General features: G+C 45.7%; 1 pseudogene; it reads left to right on the top strand.

Moving 5' to 3' along the window:
• LOC133381605 (zinc finger protein 660-like) lies at positions 1-12,775 on the top strand (annotated as a pseudogene).
• The last annotated feature ends 2,273 nt before the right edge of the window (positions 12,776-15,048 follow it).

The following is a 15,048-nucleotide window of genomic DNA, read 5'->3' as shown; positions in this document are numbered from 1 at the left end:
TCCCCATTCCCCTTAAATCGTCACTTCCTTTGGGAACCTGAAGTGTCCGGAGTCTCATCCAGAGGCCCAAACTCCCAACTCTGTGCGTGCAGTGCAAGATTCCTCTTTGGCTCCTCCTCTGAGAGCGACGCGGAGAGAGAGAGAGAGAGAGAGAGAGAGAGAGAGGAGGGATCCTGCCGCTTGGCTGTCTAGGGGTTAAAACTCGTTTCCTAGAGAGGAAGGGAGGGGGGATGAAGGGGCGGGGTCCTGCAGAAGAAGAAGAAGAAGAAAACACCTCCCTGCAAAGTCCTTTCCTTCCTGGCTTCTCACGTGCGGCTTGAAAGTGGCCTTTGCCTTTCCCGAGCGCTGCGTCGGTGGCCCCGTTGGGGATCTGGTGAGTCTCTCTCCCGCCCCGTGTTGTGCATTGGGGTGAATGGGGGTCCCAGGGCTGCAGGGGGCGGGTGCATAGAGGGCCTGCTCCGCTGATCCATCCGGGATCCGCTCCGTGGTTCCTTATCAAAGTGCCGGGAGGTAATGAGTGAAGTACCGCAGGGCTCAGTGGTGGGCCAAGTGCTCTTCAGTATTTTTATGAACGACTTGGATGAGGAGGTGCAGGAAATGCTTATCAAATTTGATGATGATACCCAATTGGGAGGGATAGTTAATACCTTAGAAGGCAGAAAGAAAATTCAAAGGGATCTTTACAGGTTGGAGCACTGGGCTGAAAATAACAGAATAAAATTTAACAGAGATAAGTGCAAAGTTCTACACCTTGGAAAAAGAAACCAAATGCACAGTTATAAGATGGGGGATACTTGGCTCAGCAATACTACGTGCGGGAAAGGGCTTGGAATGGTTATTGATCACAAGCTGAATGAGTCAACTACAACGTAGCTGCAGAAAAAAATGCTGTTTTAGACTGCACTGTATTGTTCCCAGATCACATTAAGTACTTGTTCCTCTCTGTATGACACTGGTTTGGTTTCATGCTGAGTATGGCATCCACTTCTGGATGCCACATTTAAAGAAGGATGCAGACAAACTGGAACAGGTTCAGAGAAGGGCAGCAAGGGTGATCGGGACTGGAAACAAAGCCCTGTTAGGAGAGACTGAAAGAACTGGGCATGTTTAGCCTGGAGAAGAGAAGACTGAGGGGAGATATGATAGCACTGTTCACGTACTTGAAAGGTTGTCACACAGAGGGGGGCCAGGATCTCTTCTCGAGCGTCCAGAGTGCAGGACATGGAATAATAGGCTCAAGTTGCAGGAAGCCAGATGTTGACTGAACATGTGGAACCACTTACCTTCAGAGGTGGTTTGTTCTCCAACACTGGAGGCATTCAAGAGCCAACTGTACAGAATGAAATTTAACAAGATAATTGCAAAGTTGTACACCCAGGAAAAAGAAACCATATGCACAATTATTAGATGGGGGATACTTGGCTCAGCAATACTACATGCGAGAAGGATATGAGCCAATAGTGCAATATAGCTGCAAAACAAAACAAATGCTATTTTAGGCTGCATTAAGTCTTGTTTCCAAATTGCTAATTACTAGTTCTCCTCTATTTGGCACTGGTTAGGCCTCATCTTGAGTACTGCATCGAGTTCCGGACACCACGTTTTAAGAAGGATGCAGACAAACTGGAACGGGTTCAGAGAAGGGCAACGAGGATGATCGGGGGACTGGAAAGAAAGCCCCATGAGGAGAGACTGAAAGAACTGGGCATGCTTAGCCTTGAGAGGACTGAGGGGAGATATGATAGCACTGTTCATGTACTTGAAAGGTTGTCACACAGAGGAGGGCCAGGATCTCTTCTCGAGCATCCCAGAGTGCAGGACATGGAATCCTGGGCTCAAGTTGCAGGAAGCCAGATGTTGATTGAACATCTGGAACCAATGACCTAGGGAGGTGATGAGCTGTCCAATACGAGCCATTCAATTGGCAGCTGGACAGCCACCTGTTGGCTATGGTTTATTTATTTTTATTTATGTATTTATTTATTCGATTTATTAGTCGCCCATCTGGCTGGATTAACCAGCCACTCTGAGCGACGTACAAAGCAAAAACATATAAAACATCAAAACATCAAAAAACTAGACAGTAGAAACTAAACAGTAAGGTAGAGGCAACTGAGTTTCAACAATAGGGCTTCTCGCCTCTATAGTCCGAAGGTGTAACTGCAGATGGAAGCTCCTGGTGTAAGTCTTCCCACATTGGCATAGAAACCAGTGTGGGTGATAGTCCGTTTGCAGGATCTAAAACGGCATCTTTCCCCCTCCCCGATCTTAGCGTCCAGCAACTCCAGCAGGGAGAGGGGCGGGACAAAGAGGCCCCTCAAAATCGAAACCAACAGGGCAGTTCTTCTCAAAGAAGCCAAGGCGAAGGAGCCAGGGTGCAAACGCAACCGGTATCAGGCAAAGTGGACGAGGCCATAAGGTAGGACGACCGCCGCTGCAGGGGCGCTTCCTAACCCTCAGAAGGCAAAAGATCTTCATAGCAAAGCGGCGTCTTCCAAGGACAGGCCGCAGCACCAGGCCCTCCGAGAGGCCGCAGCACAACTCCCATCAGCCTCAGCCAGCATCGCCAATGGTCAGGAAAGATGGGAGTTGTGGTCCAACAACATCTGGAGGCACACTGGTTAGGAAAGGCTGAGGTAGAGTATCACATCGCGTCCCTGGGTCATACCGATCGCTGGCGTCCAAGTCCAGGTCAAATATCGAGGGAGGCAGCATAGAGAAAGAGAGGGGGGACTCCACCACTCTGTGCGTTGTAGCCTTCAGCCGAGGGGGAATTACCCCGTAAAAGCCATCGGTGGTGGAGCTCCATCGCCCGTAGCTGTTGCCTCTACCGCCATCTTTATGCAACTTGGATACCTGCATTGAGCAGGGGGGTGGGCTCGATGGCCTTAGAGGCCCCTTCCAAATCTACTATTCTGTGATTCCAGAAACGCCCAAATCAGGGAGCAGATCTTCTTCCACTTGTCTGCCTCTCTGCAAAGCCAGGAGGCCCTTTTTGATATATATATATAGGGGGCTGGAGAGGATTTAAAGTAGGTCCGCAATGCTGATTTGATCTCATGGCAGTGAATCCTCAATTGCACTTCCCTTGGAATTCCTGCCTCCCCCCCATGATCAGACTGTGCTATTATCAGTCCTCCTGACTGACGCGCCCATTCAGACATGTAACCCCTGTGATGCTGTGGGGATATTTTGAGATTGGACAGAAAGCACTACTGAGAATAACTGGTGGTTTTTCATTCGAAGGAATCAAATTCAGGAGACCTCAAATGAAAGTAAATAAATGTAGCATTAATTGGACATGAAAACAAAGTAGATTATTATTATCATTCATTTGTATACTGTTTAATTGCCAACACGGCTTCTAAGTGTTTACAACTCTAAAAGCAATTCAAAAATATGAACAGACATATAAGTAAAAATAAAGTAAAAAAACACGGTAGAACATTTCATCCGAACTTAAGAGATAAACATCCACCATTGAAATGTACAATTAAGCCCATTAAAACAGCCCTTATTAAGAGAGGAACCAAACTGCGTCCACATCTGCAGATCAATCGTTCATGCTTGCTAGGGCAGAAAATAATTAGGAAAGGTACTGAAAATAAAACAGCCGATATCATAATGCCGTTGTATAAATCTATGGTGCGGCCGCATTTGGAATACTGTGTACAGTTCTGGTCGCCTCACCTCAAAAAGGATATTATAGAGTTGGAAAAGGTTCAGAAGAGGGCAACCAGAATGATCAAGGGGATGGAGCGACTCCCTTACGAGGAAAGGTTGCAGCATTTGGGGCTTTTTAGTTTAGAGAAAAGGCGGGTCAGAGGAGACATGATAGAAGTGTATAAAATTATGCATGGCATTGAGAAAGTGGATAGAGAAAAGTTCTTCTCCCTCTCTCATAATACTAGAACTCGTGGACATTTAAATAAGCTGAATGTTGGAAGATTCAGGACAGACAAAAGGAAGTACTTCTTTACTCAGCGCATAGTTAAACTATGGAATTTGCTCCCACAAGATGCAGTAATGGCCACCAGCTTGGATGGCTTTAAAAGAAGATTAGACAAATTCATGGAGGACAGGGCTATCAATGGCTACTAGCCATGATGGCTGTGCTCTGCCACCCTAGTCAGAGGCAGCATGCTTCTAAAGACCAGTTGCCGGAAGCCTCAGGAGGGGAGAGTGTTCTTGCACTCGGGTCCTGCTTGCGGGCTTTCCCCAGGCACCTGATTGGCCATTGTGAGAACAGGATGCTGGACTAGATGGGCTACTGGCCTGATCCAGCAGGCTCTTCTCATGTTCTTATGTTCTTAAAATACGGGGGACAGACAAAAGCCTTCTGCCTGCACTTTTGACATGTTGGGGTTTTGGATTGCAGCTTAAAGAAGGGAAGCAGGGTTCTAGAGGGTGGAAATGAAGCTTACAAAGCATACATGAGGACCCTCATAGTTGCTGATACATCTGTGTAACGGTGGAAGGCGACTTTTGGAGCACAGCTGGCTGGAGATGTGGCGTGTTTTTCTCTGTCCGTTGAGTCTGTGTAAGAGAATACAGAGAAAGGGAGGGGAATGAAAAGATGGAGAAGGTTCTGCCCCAATTAATGAAATAATTGGGTCACGGATATGCTAAATAGTTGGTGTGAGAGCAACATGAGTAGCTGTGTGGGGAATAAAACTTCCATATGCAGAAGCAGTATATCTGATCTCGGATCCAAGGAAGAAATGTTAATTTGTCTTCCAGCAAATACTGGCTGTTAGAGCTCATCTGGCCTTGTAGCAGGAGGCTGTGAGCAGTGAGGAATTCTGGGAAAGAACCATGCAGAAGGTCCCAGCTGAGGAGGACACCCTCAGCTCAGATGTGCACGGACTGCATTTCAGGCAGTTCTGCTACCAGGAGGCCGAGGGCCCCCGAGAAGTTTGTAACCGACTCCACAATCTCTGCTGTCTGTGGCTGAAGCCGGAGCGACACACAAAGAACCAAATCCTGGACCTGGTGATCCTGGAGCAGTTCTTGGCTGTCCTTCCACCGGAGATGGAGGACTGGGTGAGGGAATGTGGAGCAGAGACCAGTTCCCAGGCGGTGGCCCTGGCAGAAGGTTTCCTCCTGAGCCAGGCAGAGGACAAGAAACAGGCCAAGCAGCAGGTGAGAGCATTTCTTCAGATACTTTCAGGGGGCTCAAAATGTGAAGGAGGATATTCCAAAATTCTCTGCTAATTGCCCAGCTACCTTGGAAATCATCCAAGGAAGGATGTCCAATAACCTCCTAGGTTTGTGCCTCTGACATTCCTTTTCTAACCCTTTCCCCCAATTCCTGTTTTGACCCTTTGTTACTTTTTCAGGGAAAGGATCTCTTTGCAGAAACGGGCACCAATTTCCTTGATGCCGCAAAGCCTCCATCAGACACCATTCAGGGCCCATTGGGTAAGGATTATTGGGGTTTATCTCAGTTTGGTCCCCCTGTTTTAATTTTGGAGGACGGTTATCTCCAGCCTTTTCCAGAGTACACATTTGTTTACATTTCACTGATTTATAAATGGGGACCAACAGTTTGATTTGTGGAAAATGGCCCAAAGGGTAAAAGATGTGTTTTCATGCAACTGAAATATAAAATGTGTATAAACACTCAACAGATGACCTCTTCTGAGGCCCATGTGCAATAGTTAAACACAGTCATGTACTAATGGCTTCTCACCACCTTTGTCTCTCACAGGGAATGAAATGACACCAGGGAGACGACCTCAGCTGTCTCTCTATTCCGATGGAGGGGAAGCAGTTGCTGCGGAAGCAGATGAGGTAGGGGGCTGGATCAGTGGAGAGAGAAGGCTGGGGACAGCCTGAGTGCTTCTCTACTTGCTCACCTCTCTTGGTCTGAACAAAATCTGCCTCAACGAAGGCTTAAATCTTGATAATGGGGACCAGCCAAATCACTTTCATTATCCCTTTGGATATAGCTAGCGTTATTTATTAGTATGAAGATTCTTTTTAGTAGTGTTTATTAATTTTGCATACTCTTTAATGCCACAGTTAATGCCAAGTACAGAAAGATCAAAATAGAAACACCCATCATTGAAATAAAACAATTTCATTACAATATTAAAATCAATATCCATAGAGAATTGTGCTCACAAACAGCACAGCAACTAATAGTAGATCGTAGGGCTGTGCAGATTCCCTCTGACCTGCTCTGAGGCTATGATCCGAGGACCCCCTAACGGGCCAACCCGGGAACCACCCGCCCTGCATCCCATCCCCCATTAGTCTGGAGGTGGGGCTAATGTTTAATTCAGGATTTTTGAAAACCATTGTTAGACACATGGCTGGGAGGAGGAGGGGGAAGGAGAGTCTACATCTCTTCTGCCCGCCCCCCAGCCTCGAGCAAGGCAGTTCTGCATGGGGCCCCTTCACAAATGATCTCTTGATCCTGCGGGGCATCAGGCAGGAAGGAAAGTCAGGCGATGTTGCACTCCTGCTATCCAGTGGGGTAGAAATGCAGCCCTAGGAGATATTTGTGCTGCTTTCAATGAATTAATCTTTCCATTTTTAGCGTCCAGTGTCCCTTGAGGATGTGGCTGTGTCTTTCACGAAGGAGGAGTGGGCACTGTTGGATCCTGACCAGAAAGCTCTGCATAGGGAAGTCATGGAGGAAAATGGTGGGATTGTGGCCTTTCTCGGTAAGGCTCCCTGGTGGACCATAATATTTGGTTTGGAATTCAATTATTTATATCTGTGATGAACCCCAACATTACGGTTCACAAGCACCACCTACAGCATCTGACATTTTAAGCCCCCTGCCATCTACTCTTTGGTGTCTGAATATACGATCAGACTTTTGAAATACACGTTTTAGAGATGGTGTGGAAATGGAACTAGTTATTTCCTGGTTGGCCACTGGCATCAGAGATGGAGCAGGTCTCTTGATTGGGCCAAACATTCCACCTGAGAAAGGGGGCAGGCTGTACTAATCTTAGATTCCCATAAATATGTGAGGCTTTTGGTTTCCTGCAAACATCAGGTCAGGAGTCCAAAGAAGGAGTCTTTCAGAAGAAGCCTTTTGCCAGGAACTCTGCCATTGTTCTGAATTCCAAGACACTGTTCAGGCAGGTAACATTTAACTATCAAAGACAGATTGACTTTACTATTTTACTTGCAAACCCCTTTTTTGTGTCTGATGGTTGCACCCCCCTGTTTCTTCGCATATTCTCTTCTCCCTCAAAACAAAATTTTTATTGGTGTTTTGATACTTGGCCTCACTGTGTTTTATAGGAAGTTGCACATGGACTTCCAAGTGATGGATCTCAGTGGCCATCAGATGATCAGGTCTGAGAGCCCCTTTGAGAGCAATGTGAGGTTCCTGATGGGGAACTCCTCAATGCAGCCAATCCCAGCAGGGCTCCCTGTCAGGGCTGATCAACTGATGGGTACTGAGAGAAATCTCCGCTTGCCAAGCAACAATTAGGAGTGCACTTTAAGCTCCCAGTCATTTCTTTGCTGCCACATCTTTACCTGCCCACGCTGGAAGTCAGGTCTGGGGAAAACATCCTCACATGCTACATTAGGATGCTGGTGGGCCTAATGATTCCAGAGGGCCAGAGGTCCCCCATTGCTGCGTTAGCTGTAGAGTTTATCTATTGGCCGTGGGTTCTGCTGCATGCAAGGGATCTGACCTTTTTATCATACCTGTATATTTCCATTTGAAATAGACTGAACTGTCTCATTCTAGTGAATGCACAGGATCAAGGGTTCACATGAGTTTCCTTTGAACCTTATGGCCCTCCAGAATGCCACTTTTCAAATATTCTGCTAACCTAAGTGCACCCTGTCTCTGAGCATAGAAGATATCCATAGGGGCAGATGAAAAGAGGAAAATCCCATGTAAGACTAGGGACATCCACAAAAAATAATGGGACTTCATAGCGGAATAACTAATAATGTTTATTTCATACACACTGAATTCTTGGTTACATAAGTAAGATATATTCCTGGCTTTAGCCAGTATACTGAGTTAAATTCTCAAAAGTAAAGCAATATAATATGATATGTCAGGCTATTACACAAAGCCTGTTCAATTAAACATTTCTTAGCATTAATCAAGCTTTAAAGCATGTTGTGAACTTGTGATACTATGATATAGTCATATAAGTCCAGACATCCTATTAGTATCCATCAGGAAAAGGATGAATATTCTCACCTGCTAAGTTCCAAGGCAAAGCAGCAGCAATGATGAGTGACCTCGTCCAAAAGGACTGGTAAATTGAAAGGTAAGTGACCTCATCCAAAAGGACTGGTAGATTGGGAGCCTCAACACACACTTTTATAAGAAAATTGGGAGGGAGCATGAAATGATACTTTGGGAATTTCAGGAGCTTACCTGTCAGGCCCTCTAAATTCACATGGAGACACTCAGATGCACAGCACTAAAGGCGTCAGTCAATCCCCAGTTGGGAACAGGAAAAGCCATAAAAGGCACTCAAGGAGGAAAAGCCATGCATGGCCTGTCAGTCTGCTTACCTAGTGGACATGATATCCCTGAGAGCTTGACCGCCTTCCAAGAATTGGATGAAAAAAGTTGTACAATTAAAATAAAAGGAAAAACTGGTCTCTTTCAACCTGTGGGGCTTCTTTTTAACACTGAACTCTGATGGGAAACATATGTCTAATCAATATTCAGTAAGGGCAGCTTAGCCCATCACACATAGCTCCTAACAGCTCTGGAGAGAATGCAGTGTTGTTCCATTTATCTGCACAACTATCTTGTGAAGTAGGCTAGGCTGAGAGAGAGCATTGGCCCAAGATCAACCAGTGAGATTGATCCCTGAGTCGGAAGCTGAACCCTGGTCTCCATGTCCCAAAGCCAACAGTTTGTAGTATACCACCTGTCCATTAAAAAGAGTTAGTTCACTTTCATCTGCCTCCCACGTGAGTCTTTTCCGTTCTTCATGTATCAGAAGCATTCATTGGCATTGTTCAATAAGTTAGGGTACCATTTCTTCCTAAGGCTCCAGTTGTTTTCTTTCTTTGTTGCAGAAAGTGACAAATTGAAAACCAAGAATAAGAGAGACCGTGGCAAACTTCACACAGTTGGGGAGCGTGCAGAGAACTTAACTCCGAATTCCCAACACAGAATTCACACCGGGGTGAAACCATATAATTGCTTGGAAAGTGGAAAAAGTTTCAGTCTGAGCAGCCATCTCACTAACCATCAAAGAATTAATACAGGTCAGAAACCATATCATTGTGTGGAATGTGGAAAGAGTTTCAGTCGGAGAGACAGTTTTGCTTACCATGAAAAAGTTCACAGCGGGGAGAAACCATATCATTGCTTGGAATGTGGAAAGAGCTTTTGTGCAAGCACAAACCTTTATCGTCATCAAAGAATCCATAGAGGGGAGAAACCATATCATTGCTTCGAATGTGGAAAGAGTTTCAGTCAGAGCACCAATCTCACTTCCCATCAAAACGTTCATACAGGGGAGAAACCATATCACTGCTTGGAATGTGGAAAGAGCTTCAGTCAGAGCAGCAGTCTCACTTCACATCAAAAAGTTCATACAGGGGAGAAACCATACCACTGCTTGGAATGTGGGAAGAGCTTCAGTTGGAGAGACAGTCTCACTTCCCATGAAAAAATTCACAGCAGGAAGAAACCATATCAATGCTTGGAATGTGGAAAGAGCTTCAGCTGGAAGAAAAGTCTCATCTCCCATCAAAGAATTCATACAGGAGAGAAACCATATCAGTGCTTGGAATGTGGAAAGAGCTTCAGCTGGAAGAAAAGTCTCATCTCCCATCAAAGAATTCATGCAAGGCAGAAACCATAGAAATGCTTGGAATGTGGAAAGAGCTTCCGTCAAAGACACCATCTCACTTCCCATGAAAAAGTTCACAGTGGGAAGAAATCCTGTCAATGCTTGGAATGTGGAAAGAACTTCAGCCGGGAGGAAAATCTCACTTCCCATGAAAAAAATCACATAGGAGGGAAACCATAAATGCTGTGGCAGCTGGTGGTCACTGAGCCTGGCAGGGCTGCTAGGATGCCATGGAGACACAGCCAGTGAGGTCACAGAGGTTTAGGCAAGTTGGGAGGTGATTATATACTGATTATGGGGAAGGGTTCAGTCTCAGGATTCACGTGTACCTTTCTGTGCAGAATTGCTCTTTAATTGCTTTAATATATTTTTTAAAAAGTTTGTTTGTTTGGAAAAGGAAAGGAAAGGAAAGCACTGGAAGAAGAAAGTATAAGAATCCATTGCTCTGTTTCCTCAACACATGGTGTCTTAAGGACATCAAAAAATGGCTGCTCATTCACAGTCAAGGCAGGGGAAATACTGGCAATCGGAAGATATCAAGCTGCTTTTTCAATTTACTTCAGCCGAGGGAAGGGCAAGTGGAATTCTGGCCAGCACACCCTAATAAGCAGAACACTATTCTAGCACGTTTTACACACACGTCTTGAGGCAGGATATGTCTGGTCTCCAGGCAGGCCCACTCACGATTTAAATTGTATACAAACATTGTTTTAAAGTTATGCAGCGCCGTAGGGGGTGCCTGTGGCCAAGTCAAGGAGGTTCACATCCTCTGGGTTGCCGGGGGAAGCTGAGCTGAGCTGAGAGGACAGGAGGCCACCAGGTGTGCATCATGCCTTTACTTTCCTCATAGAATCAGAAGAATTAACTTTAGCATTCAGATATAGTAGAAAACCATTCCTTCAGACCATTCATTTTTGCAATGTAATTAAATTGGTAATTTTAATGTATTTATTGCAATATAAATAGTATTTCCTCTTTCTATTTCTGTTAGTGTGCGCTTCTGTGCCTGTAAGAGTTGTATTCAATGCTAGTTCTACTCAGAGTAGACCAACTGAAGTTAAAGGGCATGACTAATTTAGGTTCATTCATTTCAGTGGGTTAGGTGAATATGAATTCAACTGATCCATTGAATGCAACCCTAGGATACTGCAGATCTTAGCTTTTACATCATATAAAAACTAGGGAATGCCTTCTCTAATTTCCTTGGAGGCTTTTTTTGGCAAAGGACCAATCTATTCTAGCAACAAAGCGTTTTATTTAACTAATATATAATATTAATACCAAACTTTTATTATGTGTTTACTCTTTTTTTTAAGGTTCTCCTATGATGCTTTGCATTTCAATGTTATGTTGTTAGGCCAGGGCTCCTTTGGACAGCTGAATAATTTGTAGGGCTGTGCACAGGATTCGGCCGAATCACAAACCCAATCGGGTCGATTTGTGAAGTGTCCAGATTGAGTTGAAGCAGCTACAGATGTCTACCAAATTGATCAGCTGGTGTTGAATTATTTGTAGAGATTTGTACAGATCTATAGCTCAAAACAGTCTCTATTTAAGCCAGAAAGACAGTCATTGTACAACTTTCAGCGAATACGGAAGATGCCACTCTTCACTCTGGCCTTTGACACCTGAGATGTATATTTTTAGGATCCACCCTATTTTCTGTGATGTTGTTTAGGTTGTTTTAAACTGCTCTTAATCATTTGTTTTAAAATTGTTGTAAGCCGCCCTGGAACTCTGGGTGAAGGGCGGGAAATAAATCCTTATAATAATAATAGTCCACCAGCCTGTTTTCCTTTGGCTGGTTGTCGCCTGCCTGCCCATTTGCCTGCTTCTCGCCCTCACCCACCTTGCTGGCTTCAATCTCCCCACCCCTTTCTTGAGTTGTTGTCACTCTTCCCACCTCCTTTCCCTCAGGCAAGCAACCCATCTAAACACTGAGCCTTTCTCCATCTTGAGGACAAGACCCATTGGGAAGGAAAGGAGAAAGGTGCCCTGCTGCTGTCGTTGGGTGGTCCCCAGCCCCAGGGAAGGTCTGATGAATGGATGGGTGAATGATGGCCTCCCAGAGCAGCCACAGCAGTGGGGGGGCATAAGGTGGTGCTGTTGCCACCTCCTCCTCGTCGCCAGCTACTTTGCTGGTAGGGGTTGGTGGGTGGCACAGGTGAGGCAGCTTTGTGCCCCTGGCTTCCACCAGTACGCACTGCTACCACTGACCAAGAGAGGGAGGGGCGAGACGTGGGGACTTCAACGTGGTGGCAGCACAGCAGTGGGAGTGCTTGCTCTTCAGAAGCCAGGGAGCCTCAGGCACCGTGGGGCTGACACTGGGGTCTTGGGCTTCCCTCAGCCTGCTTTCATTGGGTGCACATACACACTCCATTGCCAGCGTGGTGACAGATGAGTACAAATGTACTGAGAGATCCACTGTTTTCATTGACTGTTTCTGTATCTGGGGTATCCCAGGTGCTCCCTGCTAGATGGCGTGTCCAGGATTCTGTGGCCGCCCACCCCATGGGGGAAAGGACAGGGAGAGAGACCCGGATGGAGAACTTTCACTCTGTATCAGAAGATGGGCTCAAGAGCAGGCAGCCTGCACAAGGATTCCCCACCCAGTATTGCAGGAGTGGGAACCTGGTTAGCTCCAAGGGCCACATTTTTGTCTTTGTGAAGTTGCCTGATTGTCAGGTGTGTTCTCCCTCCCAGCTATCAAGATGCCTTGTGCCAGGTTCCCAGGCATGCAACAGCTAGGTGGCTGTCGGGCGCTTTTGAACGACAGCGCAGGGGGCATCACCAGCCCTATGCCTAGGCAGTTTGGGAAGCTCCATGCACGGGGCTGGCAAAGTGCGGCTTTCTCCCCTCTTCATCAGGTGACAGGGAGAGAGAAGCAAGCCTGCATTTTCTTCCTTCTCAAACTGGGGGGGAAGTAACGATAATGGTTACACTGTCTACGAGAGGTGATGTTTCATTTTCTTTTAGGGTGTGGTGTCCTTTGAGGACGTGGCTGTGTATTTCACGGATGAGGAGTGGGCGCTTCTGGATCCTGACCAGAGGGCGCTGCATAATGAAGTCATGGAGGAGAACTGTCGGATTGTGGCCTCTCTCGGTGAGGCTCCCTGTTGAAACAGCCTGTTGTGAAATTCAGTTGTTTATGTGATAAACCTCAATATTCTGATGTAGCTGAACAGCGCCACCTACACCATCTGGGATTCTACCCCCCCTGCAGTTAAGCTTAAGTGGACAGCTATCTACTGTGTTGTCTCTGAACATGCTTCCTCCAGGTTTTACAAACCTGTGTTGCATTTTATTGTCCTTCCCCCCCCTTTCCTCACATTTTCTCCTCGCTCCCCCAAGCAAAATTATTTGTATTTTGATATTTGGCCTCACTGTGCTTTATAGGCAATTGCAGATGGACTTCAAAGTGATGGATCTCAGCAGCCATCATATGATCAGCTCTGAGAGCCCCATTGAGAGCACTGTGGAGTTCCTGATGGGGAACTCCCTAATGCAGCTGATCCCGGTGGAGGAATGCACTTTAAGCTGCCAGTCATCTGTTTGCTGCCACATGTTAACCTGCCCACATCGGAAATCCCAGGTCTGAGGAAAACAGCCTTGCACACCCCATTTTGACCCCTGCTGGGCCTAATTAGGCACATGGGACAAAGGTCCCCCACCGTTGCCTTAGCTGTAGAATTCAGGGATTGGCCTTGGGACCTTCTGCATGCAAATGACATCCTCTGCCAGTGAATGATGGGGTCTAACCTTTGTATTGTTCCATTGCTCCTAACGGTTCAGAAGGGAATACATGGTGTTGTTCCATTTATTTACACAACAACCTTGTGAAATAGGCTAGTCTGAGAGAGAAAGCAGGTGGTCCAAGACCATCCACTGGGCTTCATCCCTGAGTTGGAAGCAGAACCCAGGTCTCCACAGTCCACACCCAGCAATCTGCAGCACACCATCTGTCAGTTAATGCCAGTCAGCAGAGGCAGTTAACTCTGTAATAAGATCCGCCTCCCATCTAAGTCCCTTCAGTTCTTCCTTTATCACAAGGGTTCATTGGCATTGTTCGATAGTTCAGGGTTCCATTGCTTCCCAAGGCTTTAATCAGTTTCTCTCTTTGTTGCAGAAGGTGAGAAATTGCAAACTAGATTTATGGGAGACCACGACTATATTCACACAAATAGGGAGCCGTATAAATATATGGAGATTCGCGCCGGGGAGAAACCATATCAATGCCCTGAATGTGGAAAGAGGTTTAACAGAAGCACAAACTTCCGTCGCCATCAAAGTACTCACAGTGGGGAGAAACCATATCAGTGCCAGGAGTGTGGAAAGAGCTTTTTTCGGAAGTGTGATATGACTTCCCATCAAAGATTAATTTAATTTTTATTAATACAGCCAAAGGCCATTCATATACAACAATACAAAAATAAAAATATTATCAGAATCGGTGATTGACTCAAATCATTAAAATAATTAGCTTCAATTAAAATCATTAAACAGTTTGATTATCAGATAGGTGATTCGTTATTATTTTTCTGGTTTGGATAGCACCCGCAGAGAATTTGGCGACTGCAAAGGTCACCTCTGGTAAGTGGTCACTTAATAAATAGTCTACATAAAAAATTTGAGCCCTTCCTGGAAGAGGTCGTAAGATAGGTGCAATTAATTGGCTTCTCAAGTCCTTATAATGTGTACATCGAAGGAGAACATGCTCATTGGTTTCGGGTTCTTGAATATCACATGAGCACATTCTCTCTGAGTAGGGAGTTTTATTATATCTGCCAGTGAGGATGGCAGATGGTAAGATGTTAAGGCGCATTAAAGTAAATGCTCTGCGATAATTAGGGAGCTCTAGGGTCGACATATATGTCATTAGTGTACAGAACTTTGGGTTATATCTCTGCTTCTTGATGAGAAGTAAGTGAGTCTGGAAGTCGATGTCTTTCAGCCTTTGCTTAACTAGCTGGGTAGCAGATTCAAAACTCAATTGTAATATATAAGAAGGAGAGAGCCCTATACTTAATAATTTTTCATGGATCAATGTCACCCACAAAGAATGGTAATTGTCAAAGAGAACAAGGGGGGCCAGCCCTAAGGGGTTAAAACATAGCTTCAACCAGTATGCTATTCTCAACTTCCATATGTACGATTCTATAGATTGGAGGCCACATTCCAATCTTAGAATGTGGTTGGGTACACAGGTAGGCACTCCTAGAATAGCTCTTAAAAAGGGGTTTTG

This window comes from Rhineura floridana, chromosome 3, assembly GCF_030035675.1.
Source record: "Rhineura floridana isolate rRhiFlo1 chromosome 3, rRhiFlo1.hap2, whole genome shotgun sequence".
Classification (NCBI taxonomy): domain Eukaryota; kingdom Metazoa; phylum Chordata; class Lepidosauria; order Squamata; family Rhineuridae; genus Rhineura; species Rhineura floridana.
This window is presented reverse-complemented; position numbering and strand designations above follow the sequence as displayed.